The 11,830-nt window shown below is 49.8% G+C and overlaps 1 pseudogene; it reads left to right on the top strand.

The window, feature by feature from the left end:
* Window positions 1-2,951: 2,951 nt before the first annotated feature.
* On the top strand, window positions 2,952-11,478 carry LOC148477286 (uncharacterized; annotated as a pseudogene).
* Window positions 11,479-11,830: the final 352 nt, after the last annotated feature.

The raw sequence follows: 11,830 nt of genomic DNA, 5'->3' as shown, positions 1-11,830 counted from the left end.
GCTGCTGTGTGAGCGTTCGGTGCTGCAGCGAGTATTCGGGGCCCGGCAGAAATGGTACAGCAGTCAGTGCTCCCATCCCAGTGTTTGCCCCTTCTCCAGCCAGGTTCCCCACCATTACTGATCCACTCATCCCAGTCACTCCCATCATGCCAGCCCAGTGTTCTCTCCAACCAGCTCACTGCACCTCTATCACTGCCCATCCACCTAGAACCCCCCCAGCCAGTAAAGTCACAGTGATCACCGTAATTCAGCCCAGTGTCCCCCCCTGCCCACTACCCCCTCCCCATCCAGTCCAGTGCCCCCCTCATTCCTCCTAGTGTACCCCCTTCAATTTAGTGTTCCTTCCTCCCACCCCTTTCTCTCCTCCCCACTTCCAATACAGTCTTGGACCCCCCCATTCGCAATGCCCCCCCCATCCAGCACAGTGTCCTCATCATCTCATTGGCCCCCTATCCCACTGTCTCCCACATTTCCAGCCCAGTGTCTCCTCCCTTAACTCCCCAACCAGCCCGCTGCCCCTCAGCAAGAACCCCCAGCCAGTCCAATCAGTGCCCCCACTATTCAACAATGGTTAAAAAATCTTGTCCTTGTTCTGCAATGTTTTGTACTGTAATTCACTTTTTGGGGGGGCTCATACCCTGTTTATGTACGCTGGAAGGTTCTGCAGAGACTTTGTGGCACCATAAAAATAAAGTATAATAATAAAATTGGTCATTGCTTTGGAGTGCTAGCCTCACTCTCGTTCTATACCTCAGTCTCCCCCTGCTCTGCTATATGGATGTATGTGTGACTATATACAGTATAGGTGTATGGTTCACAATCACACTTGAAGGGGAGGGGCTAGGAGTGTGGCATCTGCCAGGTAATCAGGAAAGGGAGGGGCTCGGGGTGCAGAGCCGGCCCTAGCCAATTTGGTGCCCTAGGCAAAATTTTGACTGGTGCCCCCTAGCAGATAATTCCACCAATCTTTTTGTTTTTCCGCCGACGCCAAATAGAACACATTGCTTTAAAACCACTCTTTGCTCCCAGCCCCAGTCACGGGTGCCCACCTTTCTCTCAGCTAGCCAGCTAAACATTCATTTGGTATTATGGTATAGCGGTGTGTGTTATTGAAAGTTTCTGGAGCACTATATATATATATATATATATATATATATCTGTATATATACATATATATACACACATACACACACACACACACACACACATATATATATATATATATATATATATATATCTACACACACACATATATAACATATAGGTGAGATGAAGAGATGAGAACTGACTAAGTTTAAATCTATATAAGAGTCCTTAGTTTTTTGTAATTGGTTGGAATTTGTCAGTAGTTGCTAGGTAGAGTAGTTTGGGGGGGGGTTGTCATGGTTGATTGGTCGCTGACCATGTGGGAGCTCGTGGGAGTGGCTTGGTGGACTTTATAGGACTGGGGTACGCCCAGCAACTTCCTTTTCTGGATGGTGTTTGTCCTGGGTGCCATTCTCAGGAACTGTATCCGGTGACATTTATACTTGTAACTCCCTGTCTTTTATATCTCCCTGTCCCTTGTATTCTCCTGTTTTTGTGCACCTCTTGTCTGTTTGCTTCCCCTCTGGTTTTTTCATTTTTCTTATTTTCACTCTTCTTCAATTTATCACTTTCCCTTTCACCTCTGCCCACCCCCCCCCTTTTTCATGCCTCGCCCAAAACGTTCAGTACCCCCCCCGCCGATTTATAGATTCTCCAGCCCCCCCCCACCTCCTCCTGCTCGGCGCCGCCTGAGTCTGCCATCCGTTTTGTCCCCGGCAGAAGTCTCAAATGCTGCCTGGGGACTGGCCACGCCCCCCACCACCGACTACAGCCTCCCTCCTGCCGGGCCTTATTCCTCCCCGGGCGAGCGGTCCCCGTCTCCTGCGGGGTCACCGCTCGCTCCGGCAACCACCCTCCAACTGCTCGCGGGCGCGCGGTCACCTCCGGCGCCCGCGCGCATCTACATCCCGGCCCTTCCTTCCTCCGCTCCTGGCCTCCTGATGCCCCCCGTTGCCGGGTCCCCCCCCGCTGCGCTGTATAAAGCTGTGGGGGGCCCGGCCTTCATTGCGCCCGCGTGCGGCTCCAGCCAGGCGCTTCCTCCCTCCGCTCCTGTCCCCATGGTGCCCCCCCGCGGCGCTGTATAAGGCTGCGGAGGTTCCGGCCCACCTTCCGGCCAGCACTGCAAGCCCCTTCACCCCCGCGACGCTGTACCAAGCTGCGGGGGACCCAGTCCTCCATGCGGCCAGCGCCGCCCCCCCCCTCCCCCCCGCGGCCGCCATTTTGCCCCCGGGCCCCGCCCCATATCACCAGCGTTCGGCTCCTATTTTCATGGGGTCCAACTACTCTGGGGGCCCTGTTCCTTACCACCCTACAGTTCCTGCTGGGGTGGGTGCTCCCCCCCCCTCTCTATAACCCCCCCTGTTCCTCCCAGCCTCCTCTCCCAGCCTGTTTCCTCCCTACCCCCCTTTTCTCTTACAGCAGCGCATCCTTCTTTCCCTGTTTTTTCCTCTGCTCCTTCCCTCACTTCATGGTCCTCCCCAGTTTTTCCTTCAGTTTCCCAACCTTCGGTTTTTCCTACTTTTCCTGGCCAATTTTCCAATTACCCCCTTTTTCCTCCTGCGGGGGCCCCTTTTCCTTATTGGCACCCCTCTTTTGCCCAGCCTTATACTTTTCCAAATTACCCTGTGCATGTTAATTCTCCTTCCGCCCCATCTTGGCCGCAACAGTTTGTTCCCCCACAGGGTCCTGCCCCACGCCCACCAGCGCCTTCTCTCAGTGCGGTTTGCGCCGCCCCTCCCCCTTTAACTCCTTCTCCTCCTGTCCCGGTTTTTCACCCAGCAACAGTTCCGAGTACCCCCGCTGCGGTGTTCAGTGATTTACCATCCTCTATGTCTCGCCGCAGTGTTTTGCCTTGTGCTCCAGCGATGGCTTCTGGTGGTGCTGGGATCTCGGGTGGTAGCGCCGTGGCCGGTCCTGATACAGGGGACGTGATCGTTGCCCCTGATGTTGTGGTGCCGGAGGCTGTCGGTGACGGGATGTCGGGTCTGGCTGGTGGTGAGTCTGCTGTCCCTCCTTTGCAGTTCGATACGTAATCTTCAGGGTCTAGCGATAGTAGCTCCTCGTCTAGGTCTCCGCCACGCCCGCGAAAATTAGCTAAACTGGTTGCGCAGCGTTTGGTTAAGAAAGCGGCTAAGCGTAAGTCAGCTCCGGCTGCTGTTGTAGCGCCTGTTGAAGATGCGGGTATGGTTCACTGTGCCAATACGGCAGTGGACAGGGGTTTGCGTAAGCGAGTTAGGGACAAGATTCGCAAGGGTAAGTTTGTGGATGTTTTTTCTCTAACCGAAGACATGAAGAAAGCTTTAGATAAAGCCAAAAAACCTGGGGGTGGCGGGGAGGATTCTGGCCGTGGTTTTCATCATTGGCTTAGCGGTATACTGGTTTTTTCGGCCTGCTACCTTGAAACGCGCCCAACGGAGCACCGTAATGTAATAAAGTATATTCATTTGGTGCATGATATTTTTATCAAATCCAAGGGCTTTGTTTGGAGAGATTACGACGAACAGTTTCGTAGGAAGCAGGACGGTCAGCTGGTTATGCCTCTGGGCCGTAAAGATGTGGAGGTCTGGTTAGCTGTTACACAGGAAACTAAGGCGCCTGCGGAAGGGGCACAAGGTAGGAAGGCTTCTCTCCCTTCACGTGCTGGAGCGAACATGCTCGGTAAAGGGAAGTGTTTTGCCTATAATGACTCTCGGTGTTCCCGGGGGTCAGGGTGTCGTTTTCGTCACTCCTGCCGCATCTGTAACGGTAGTCACCCCGCTAAAGACTGTAAGTCAGGAACAAAGGGCGGTTCAAGGGGCAGGTTTGACGCTACCGGAGTTGACAAGTAAGGCCTATTCTCCGGTGGTGCTAGACGAGTTAGCGAAATGGTTGGGCTGGTATCCTTTGCGGGACGAGTCCCAATTTTTGCTGGATGGTTTTCGTTTGGGTTTCCGATTACCCGTAGCTGGCGCTTTGCATGTAGTCTCCTCCCGGAACTTGCGGTCGGCCAGAGAGCTTCCCCATGTGGTACGACAGAAAGTCTTTGCTGAAGTGGCGTTGGGCCGTATGTCCGGGCCTTTTCCCTCCCCTCCTTTGCAGGACCTATGCATTTCTCCCCTTGGAGTCGTGCCCAAAAAGGTCCAGGGTAAATTCTGTTTGATACAGCATTTGTCGTACCCTCATGGGGGCTCTGTGAACGATGCAATACCCCACTCGCTTTGCCAAGTGCAGTACCAGCTATTTGATGAGGCGCTCGCTATGATTAGGGGTTTTGGTCCTGGGGCGTTGATGGCAAAATTGGATGTGGAATCTGCTTTCCGCCTGCTTCCGTTGCACCCCGAGTCCCTACGTTTTATGGGTTTTATGTTGGATGGTCAATTTTTTGTTGACAGGTGCCTCCCCATGGGCTGTGCTATCTCGTGTGCTTATTTTGAAAAGTTCAGCACCTTTTTGCATTGGTGTATCCAGGCTGGCACTGACCATGCCGGTATCGCACATTATTTGGACGACTTTTTGTTCGTCGGCCCGCATGATAGCACAGTTTGTGGGGATGTGTTGTTTTCTGCGCAGGCCCTTTTTCGGGTGCTCGGCGTTCCTGTGGCCACAGACAAGACAGAGGGTCCGACTTCTTGCTTGTCTTACCTAGGTATCGAAGTGGACACAGTTGCTGGGTGCTGCCGTTTGCCGGACGATAAAGTGCAGCGATTGCTAGGTCAGATTCAAGGTTGCTTAGATTCTCGGCGGGTTAAATTGCGCAATGTGCAGTCGGTTCTCGGTTCATTTCACTTTGCGTGTCGGATCATCCCGATGGGGAGGGTGTTTTGCCGTAAATTGGAGCGGGCCATTGCGGGGGTCTCCAACCCGCATTTTAGTGTTCGCCTTTCCAGGGAAATCCTAGATGACCTCCGGGTGTGGGCTTCATTTTTGTTGGATTTCAACCTCGAGTTAATTTGGCCATTGCAGCCGGTTGACAATGCTGAATTGCAGTTGTTCACCGATGCTGCAGGTTCAACTGGCTTCGGGGCATATTTTCAGGGGGAATGGTGCGCTGCTCCATGGCCGGCATCATGGATAGCTCGCGGATTGCAGTCTAACCTGTTGTTATTGGAACTTTTTCCGATAATTGTGGCTGTGGATTTGTGGGCTGACAGTTTGTCTAACCAGAACATAATTTTTTGGTGTGACAACCTGGGCGTGGTGCACGCTATTAATAATCAGCGTTCTTCTTCTCCTATGGCGCTGCGTCTGTTGAGGTTTTTAGTTTTGAGATGTTTGAAGGCGAATATTGTCTTTAGGGCGAGGCATGTACCGGGCATTGAAAACGGGATAGCGGATTCACTATCCCGCTTTCAATTTGATAGGTTTCGGGTGTTGGCCCCTGAGGCTAATCCGATTGGGATGACGTGTCCGTCTTCTGTCTGGCAGCTTGTCGAGCCGGACTAATTGGTCTGGCCCGGAAGTCCCTGGCTCCGTCAACTTTGCGAGTTTACGAGGCAGCTTGGCGCGACTGGGAGGCTTATCGGGTTAGGCATCCTGCGGTGGGTAAGTCTTTAGATCAGCGTTTAGTTGAATTTGTGTGGGACCATTATCAGAGGGGCCGATCTAAGGCGGCCATGGCTTCCGCCCTTGCAGGTATTGCTTTTTTCTCTCGCCTTCATGGCGGTCATGATCCCACAAAGTCCTTTGTGCTGTCTAAGGCCCTTAAGGGTTGGGCTAAAGAAAATCCCAGGGTGGCTGATTCTCGCCGGCCGATTGACCTGGCCCTGCTGCAGAGGTTGATAGGGGTAGTTTCATTGATTACATCTTCCGAATTTGAGTCTTTTTTGTTACGTTTAGCGTTTGCGCTTGCTTTTTTTGGCGGGTTTGGATTAGTGAGCTTGTGGCATCTAGTAAGAGGTTTGCTGATTCAGGGCTATTATTTAAGCATGTGGTAATCCAGGCGGGGGCTATCCTGTGCAAAATTCCACGTTCCAAAACTGATCAGTTAGGGTGTGGGCGTTGGGTTACCATCAAGCCGCATGCTAATTCTGAGATTTGCCCTTTGCGCTTGGCTGGGATATATGCGGGTCTGCGCCCGTCGGTTGGCGCGCAATGGTTATTACATGCTGACTCCTCTCCTTTGACTAAGTTTCAGTTTGCTGCTGTGTTTAAGCGCTGTTTGGGTCAGCTGGGTTTAGATGTTGCGCATTACGGGACGCATTCTTTCCGTATTGGCGCGGCTACTTGTGCAGCAGCTAGCGGATTGCCTCCATCTGCCATTCAAGCAATTGGGAGATGGAGGTCATCCGCCTATAAATCATATGTTAGATGTGATAAGCTTTAAGTTGTGTTTTTCTCACCCAGAAACGTAGTTTACCCGCCAGTTTTTGAATGGCTAGCATTCAAAAATTGAGGGTGTGAAGGGATTTTTTAATTTTTCCTCCAAAGAAAAAAGGGCCTTAATTCAATTGGCTTATTATTAGGGGTGTGCACCGGCCACTTTTCGTGTTTTGTGTTTTGGTTTTGGATCTGGATCTTTCTTCGTGTTTTGGATCTGGATTGGTTTTGCCAAAACCACCCTTGCGTGTTTTGGGTTCTGGGTTTTGTGTTTTGGATCTGTATTTTTTTGAAAAAAAGCATAAAAACAGCTAAAATCACAGAATTTGTAGGTTTTTCTGCTCCTATGCTATTATTAACCTCAATAACCTTAATTTCCACTCATTTCCAGTCTATTCTGAATACCTCACACCTCACAATAGTGTTTTTATGTCTAAAAGGTTGCACCGAGGTAGCTGGATGACTATGCTAAGCGACACAAGTGGGCGGCACAAACACGTGACCCATCTAGGCGTGAAACTGCAGTGGCAGACAGGATGGCATTGAAAAACTAGGCCCCAAACTGTACATAATGCAAAGAAAAAAAAGAGGTGCAAGATGGAATTGTCCTTGGGCCCTCCCACCCACCCTTATGTTGTATAAACAGGACATGCACACTTTAACAAACCAATCATTTCAGCACCAGGGTCTGCCACACAACTGTGGCTGAAATGATTGGTTCGTTTGGGCCCCCACAAAACAAGCTGGCAATTTATCTGTCCCTGCACAAACTGGCTCTACGGAGGCAAGATGTCATCCTCATCCTCCTCATCCACCGATTCCTCACCCTCTTCAGTGTGTACATCCTCATCCTCACAGAGTATTAATTCGTCCCTGCTGGAACCACAGGTCCCTCTGTACGTTCTGGAGGCTGGTCTCCCTGGAAGAGTTGATAATTCATTTTATGAACATCATCTTCTCCACATTTTGTGGAAGCAACCTCCTACGCCTTTCGCTGACAAGGTTCCCGGCTGCACTAAACACTCTTTCGGAGTACACACTGGAGGGGGGGCAACTCAGGTAAAATAGAGCCAGTTTGTACAGGGACCTCCAAATTGCTTCTTTTTCCTGCCAGTACAGGTACGGACTGTCTGACATGCCTACTTGGATGCTGTCACCGATGTAATCCTTTAACAGACAGACGCACGCTTGTCGCTGCTGCTTTGAGGATTCAAGTGCGGCTACAGCCCACACAATTCACAAAGACAGAAAAAAAAAAGAATATTTTTATTGTTTGTGGAGCACACTTTGAGGGTTACACCACCCTTTAACAGACAGACGCACGCTTGTCGCTGCTGCTTTGAGGATGCAAGTGCGGCTACAGCCCACACAATTCACAAAGACAGAAAAAAGAAGAAGAATATTTTAATTGTTTGTGTAGAACACTTTGAGGTGTCACCACCCTTTAACAGACAGACGCACGCTTGTCGCTGCTGCTTTAAGGATGCAGGTGCGGCTACAGCCCACACATTTCACAAAGACCAAAAAAAAAAGAACAATATTTTAATTGTTTGTGTAGAACACTTTGAGGTGTCACCACCCTTTAACAGACAGACGCACGCTTGTCGCTGCTGCTTTAAGGATGCAGGTGCGGCTACAGCCCACACAATTCACATAGACAGAAAAAAAAAGAACAATATTTTAATTGTTTGTGTAGCACACTTTGAGGGTGTCACCACCCTTTAACAGACAGACGCACGCTTGTCGCTGCTGCTTTGAGGATGCAAGTGTGGCTACATCGCACACAAGTCACAAACACATTAAAAAATAGTTTTTTATTTTTTGGAACATTTTGAGAGTTACACCACCCTTTAACAGACAGACGCACGCTTGTCGCTGCTGCTTTAAGGATGCAGGTGCGGCTACAGCCCACACATTTCACAAAGACCGAAAAAAAAAGAACAATATTTTAATTATTTGTGTAGAACACTTTGAGGGTGTCACCACACTTTAACAGACAGACGCACGCTTGTCGCTGCTGCTTTAAGGATGCAGGTGCGGCTACAGCCCACACAATTCACATAGACAGAAAAAAGAAGAATATTTTTATTGTTTGTGTAGCACACTTTGAGGGTGTCACCACCCTTTAACAGACAGACGCACGCTTGTCGCTGCTGCTTTAAGGATGCAGGTGCGGCTACATCGCACACAAGTCACAAAGACCAAAAAAAAAAGAACAATATTTTAATTGTTTGTGTAGCACACTTTGAGGGTGTCACCACCCTTTAACAGACAGACGCACGCTTGTCGCTGCTGCTTTAAGGATGCAGGTGCGGCTACAGCCCACACAATTCACAAAGACAGAAAAAAAAAGAACAATATTTTAATTGTTTGTGTAGCACACTTTGAGGGTGTCACCACCCTTTAACAGACAGACGCACGCTTGTCGCTGCTGCTTTAAGGATGCAGGTGCGGCTACAGCCCACACATTTCACAAAGACCAAAAAAAAAAGAACAATATTTTTATTGTTTGTGTAGCACACTTTGAGGGTGTCACCACCCTTTAACAGACAGACGCACGCTTGTCGCTGCTGCTTTAAGGATGCAGGTGCGGCTACAGCCCACACAATTCACAAAGACAGAAAAAAAAAGAACAATATTTTAATTGTTTGTGTAGCACACTTTGAGGGTGTCACCACCCTTTAACAGACAGACGCACGCTTGTCGCTGCTGCTTTGAGGATGCAGGTGGAATCTAGACGGGATTTGGAACCGAGGACACACTACCTCCATCAATTGTCTAAATCCCACTGCACTAATGTCGGATACCGGACGCACGTCTAACACCAACATAGCAGTCAAGGCCTCAGTTATACGTTTTGCTTCAGGATGACTGCTGTCGTACTTCATCCTCATCGCTAGGGACTGTTGGAGGGTCAATTGTTTAGTAAAAGTAGTGATGTTCCTACTTCCTCTCTGGGATGATGAACAACTCCCAGCAGCAGCAACAGCACTAGGAGGAAGTGGTTCTTGATCTTTCCCTATTTTATTTTTATCGGAGAAAGTTTGGTCCTCCATTTATGTTATATTGATATATATACGTGCGGCTAAAGCGCACACAAACACAGAAAATATTATTTTATTTTTGCTGGAGAGTAGTGCACTTTGTGGGTTACACCACCCTTTAAGAAATGAGCCAGCCGGCTCTTTACTTATGGGACACAGGCGCACGCTTGGCGCTGCTCCTTTGTTGATGCACGTGCAGCCACAGTGCACACAATTCACAAACACAGAAAATAATTTTTTTTTTGGTTTGGACTGGAGTGTACTTTCGGGGGTTACAGCACCCTTAACGGTCAAGCCAGCCGGCCCTTTACTTATGACACAGGCGCACGCTTGGCACTACTTTGTTGATGCACGTGCGGCTACTGCGCACACAATTCACAAACACAGAAAATAATTTTTTTTTTGGTTTGGACTGGAGTGTACTTTCGGGGGTTACAACACCCTTAACGGTCAAGCCAGCCGGCCCTTTACTTATGACACAGGCGCACGCTTGGCACTACTTTGTTGATGCACGTGCGGCTACTGCGCACACAATTCACAAACACAGAAAATAATTTTTTTTTTGGTTTGGACTGGAGTGTACTTTCGGGGGTTACAGCACCCTTAACGGTCAAGCCAGCCGGCCCTTTACTTATGACACAGGCGCACGCTTGGCACTACTTTGTTGATGCACGTGCGGCTACTGCGCACACAATTCACAAACACAGAAAATAATTTTTTTTTTGGTTTGGACTGGAGTGTACTTTCGGGGGTTACAGCACCCTTAACGGTCAAGCCAGCCGGCCCTTTACTTATGACACAGGCGCACGCTTGGCACTACTTTGTTGATGCACGTGCGGCTACTGCGCACACAATTCACAAACACAGAAAATAATTTTTTTTTTGGTTTGGACTGGAGTGTACTTTCGGGGGTTACAGCACCCTTAACGGTCAAGCCAGCCGGCCCTTTACTTATGACACAGGCGCACGCTTGGCACTACTTTGTTGATGCACGTGCGGCTACTGCGCACACAATTCACAAACACAGAAAATAATTTTTTTTTTGGTTTGGACTGGAGTGTACTTTCGGGGGTTACAGCACCCTTAACGGTCAAGCCAGCCGGCCCTTTACTTATGACACAGGCGCACGCTTGGCACTACTTTGTTGATGCACGTGCGGCTACTGCGCACACAATTCACAAACACAGAAAATAATTTTTTTTTTGGTTTGGACTGGAGTGTACTTTCGGGGGTTACAGCACCCTTAACGGTCAAGCCAGCCGGCCCTTTACTTATGACACAGGCGCACGCTTGGCACTACTTTGTTGATGCACGTGCGGCTACTGCGCACACAATTCACAAACACAGAAAATATATTATTTTTTTAGCACTTGGGGGGAGCACCCCTGATGGACAGAGCACCCCCTGGACAACACTACAGCACCTCTTTAGGACTGGGACACTGCACAGGACTTTGGAGTGGACACAGCCCCTATGGAGAACTGACTGCACAACACAGTCCAGCCAGCCCCTATGGACTTTGAAGTAGTGGACACAGCCCCTATTAACAACAGCAGCACAGCACAACACAGCCAGCCCCTATGGACTTTGAAGTAGTGGACAACAGCAGCACTACACTACACTACACTACACTACACAGCCCTAACTCCCACCCTCCCTCTTCACTGTCCACAGCCGAGTGAGAAAATGGCGCCGACGTGGGTACCTTATATAGGATCCAAAACCCGCGAGACTCGGAAGGCGGGATGATGACGTTTTGCCTCGATTTCAGATCCGAGTCAGGCGGGAAAAGTCGAGCCTGATTCGGATCGGACTCGGATCGGGGGGGCTCGGGGGGGTTCGGATTTCAGAAATCCGAACCCGCTCACCCCTACTTATTATACACGGCTCATGGATCACTTGGACAAACAGGAGGTTTTTTGGATTTTCTCCTTCGCCTGGGCATTGTTACTAACATTCTCCTCCTAAGTTACCTCTATCCTCTTCATATAATGTTTCTTTACTGACGTTTTAGTTCTTTTTGCTCTTTTACAGCTATGTCCGTGTCTTCTGAGCAAGTCTGGCTTGTGGGCCATTCGTTTATTTATTGGGCTGAAAGGCATGCGATGGCAAAAAGGGCATCCCTGTTGTTAGGGGGGCGTCAGGTTCGTTGGTTTGGAGTCAGGGGCATGCGGTGGCCAGCTCTTTTAGAATTCTTGTTTCAGCAGGAGATGCGCTGTGGGCGCCCGGCATGGCTGGTGATTCACCTCGGAGGCAATGATGTGGGGCAGTCTAAGGGTATAGATCTGATCTTGCGGATGCAGGCTGATTTGTGCGCCCTTCGGTCCCGGTGGCCGGAGGTGCGCTTGGTATGGTCGGAAATTATCCCTCGCCATGTATGGAGGGGTTCAAGGGACTTGTTGGCT

The sequence above is a fragment of the Taudactylus pleione genome, unplaced genomic scaffold, assembly GCF_031769625.1.
Source record: "Taudactylus pleione unplaced genomic scaffold, aTauple2 ptg000726l, whole genome shotgun sequence".
Taxonomy (NCBI): Eukaryota; Metazoa; Chordata; class Amphibia; order Anura; family Myobatrachidae; genus Taudactylus; species Taudactylus pleione.
Note: the sequence above shows the minus strand (reverse complement) of the source record. Positions and strands in the feature narration are given on the sequence as shown.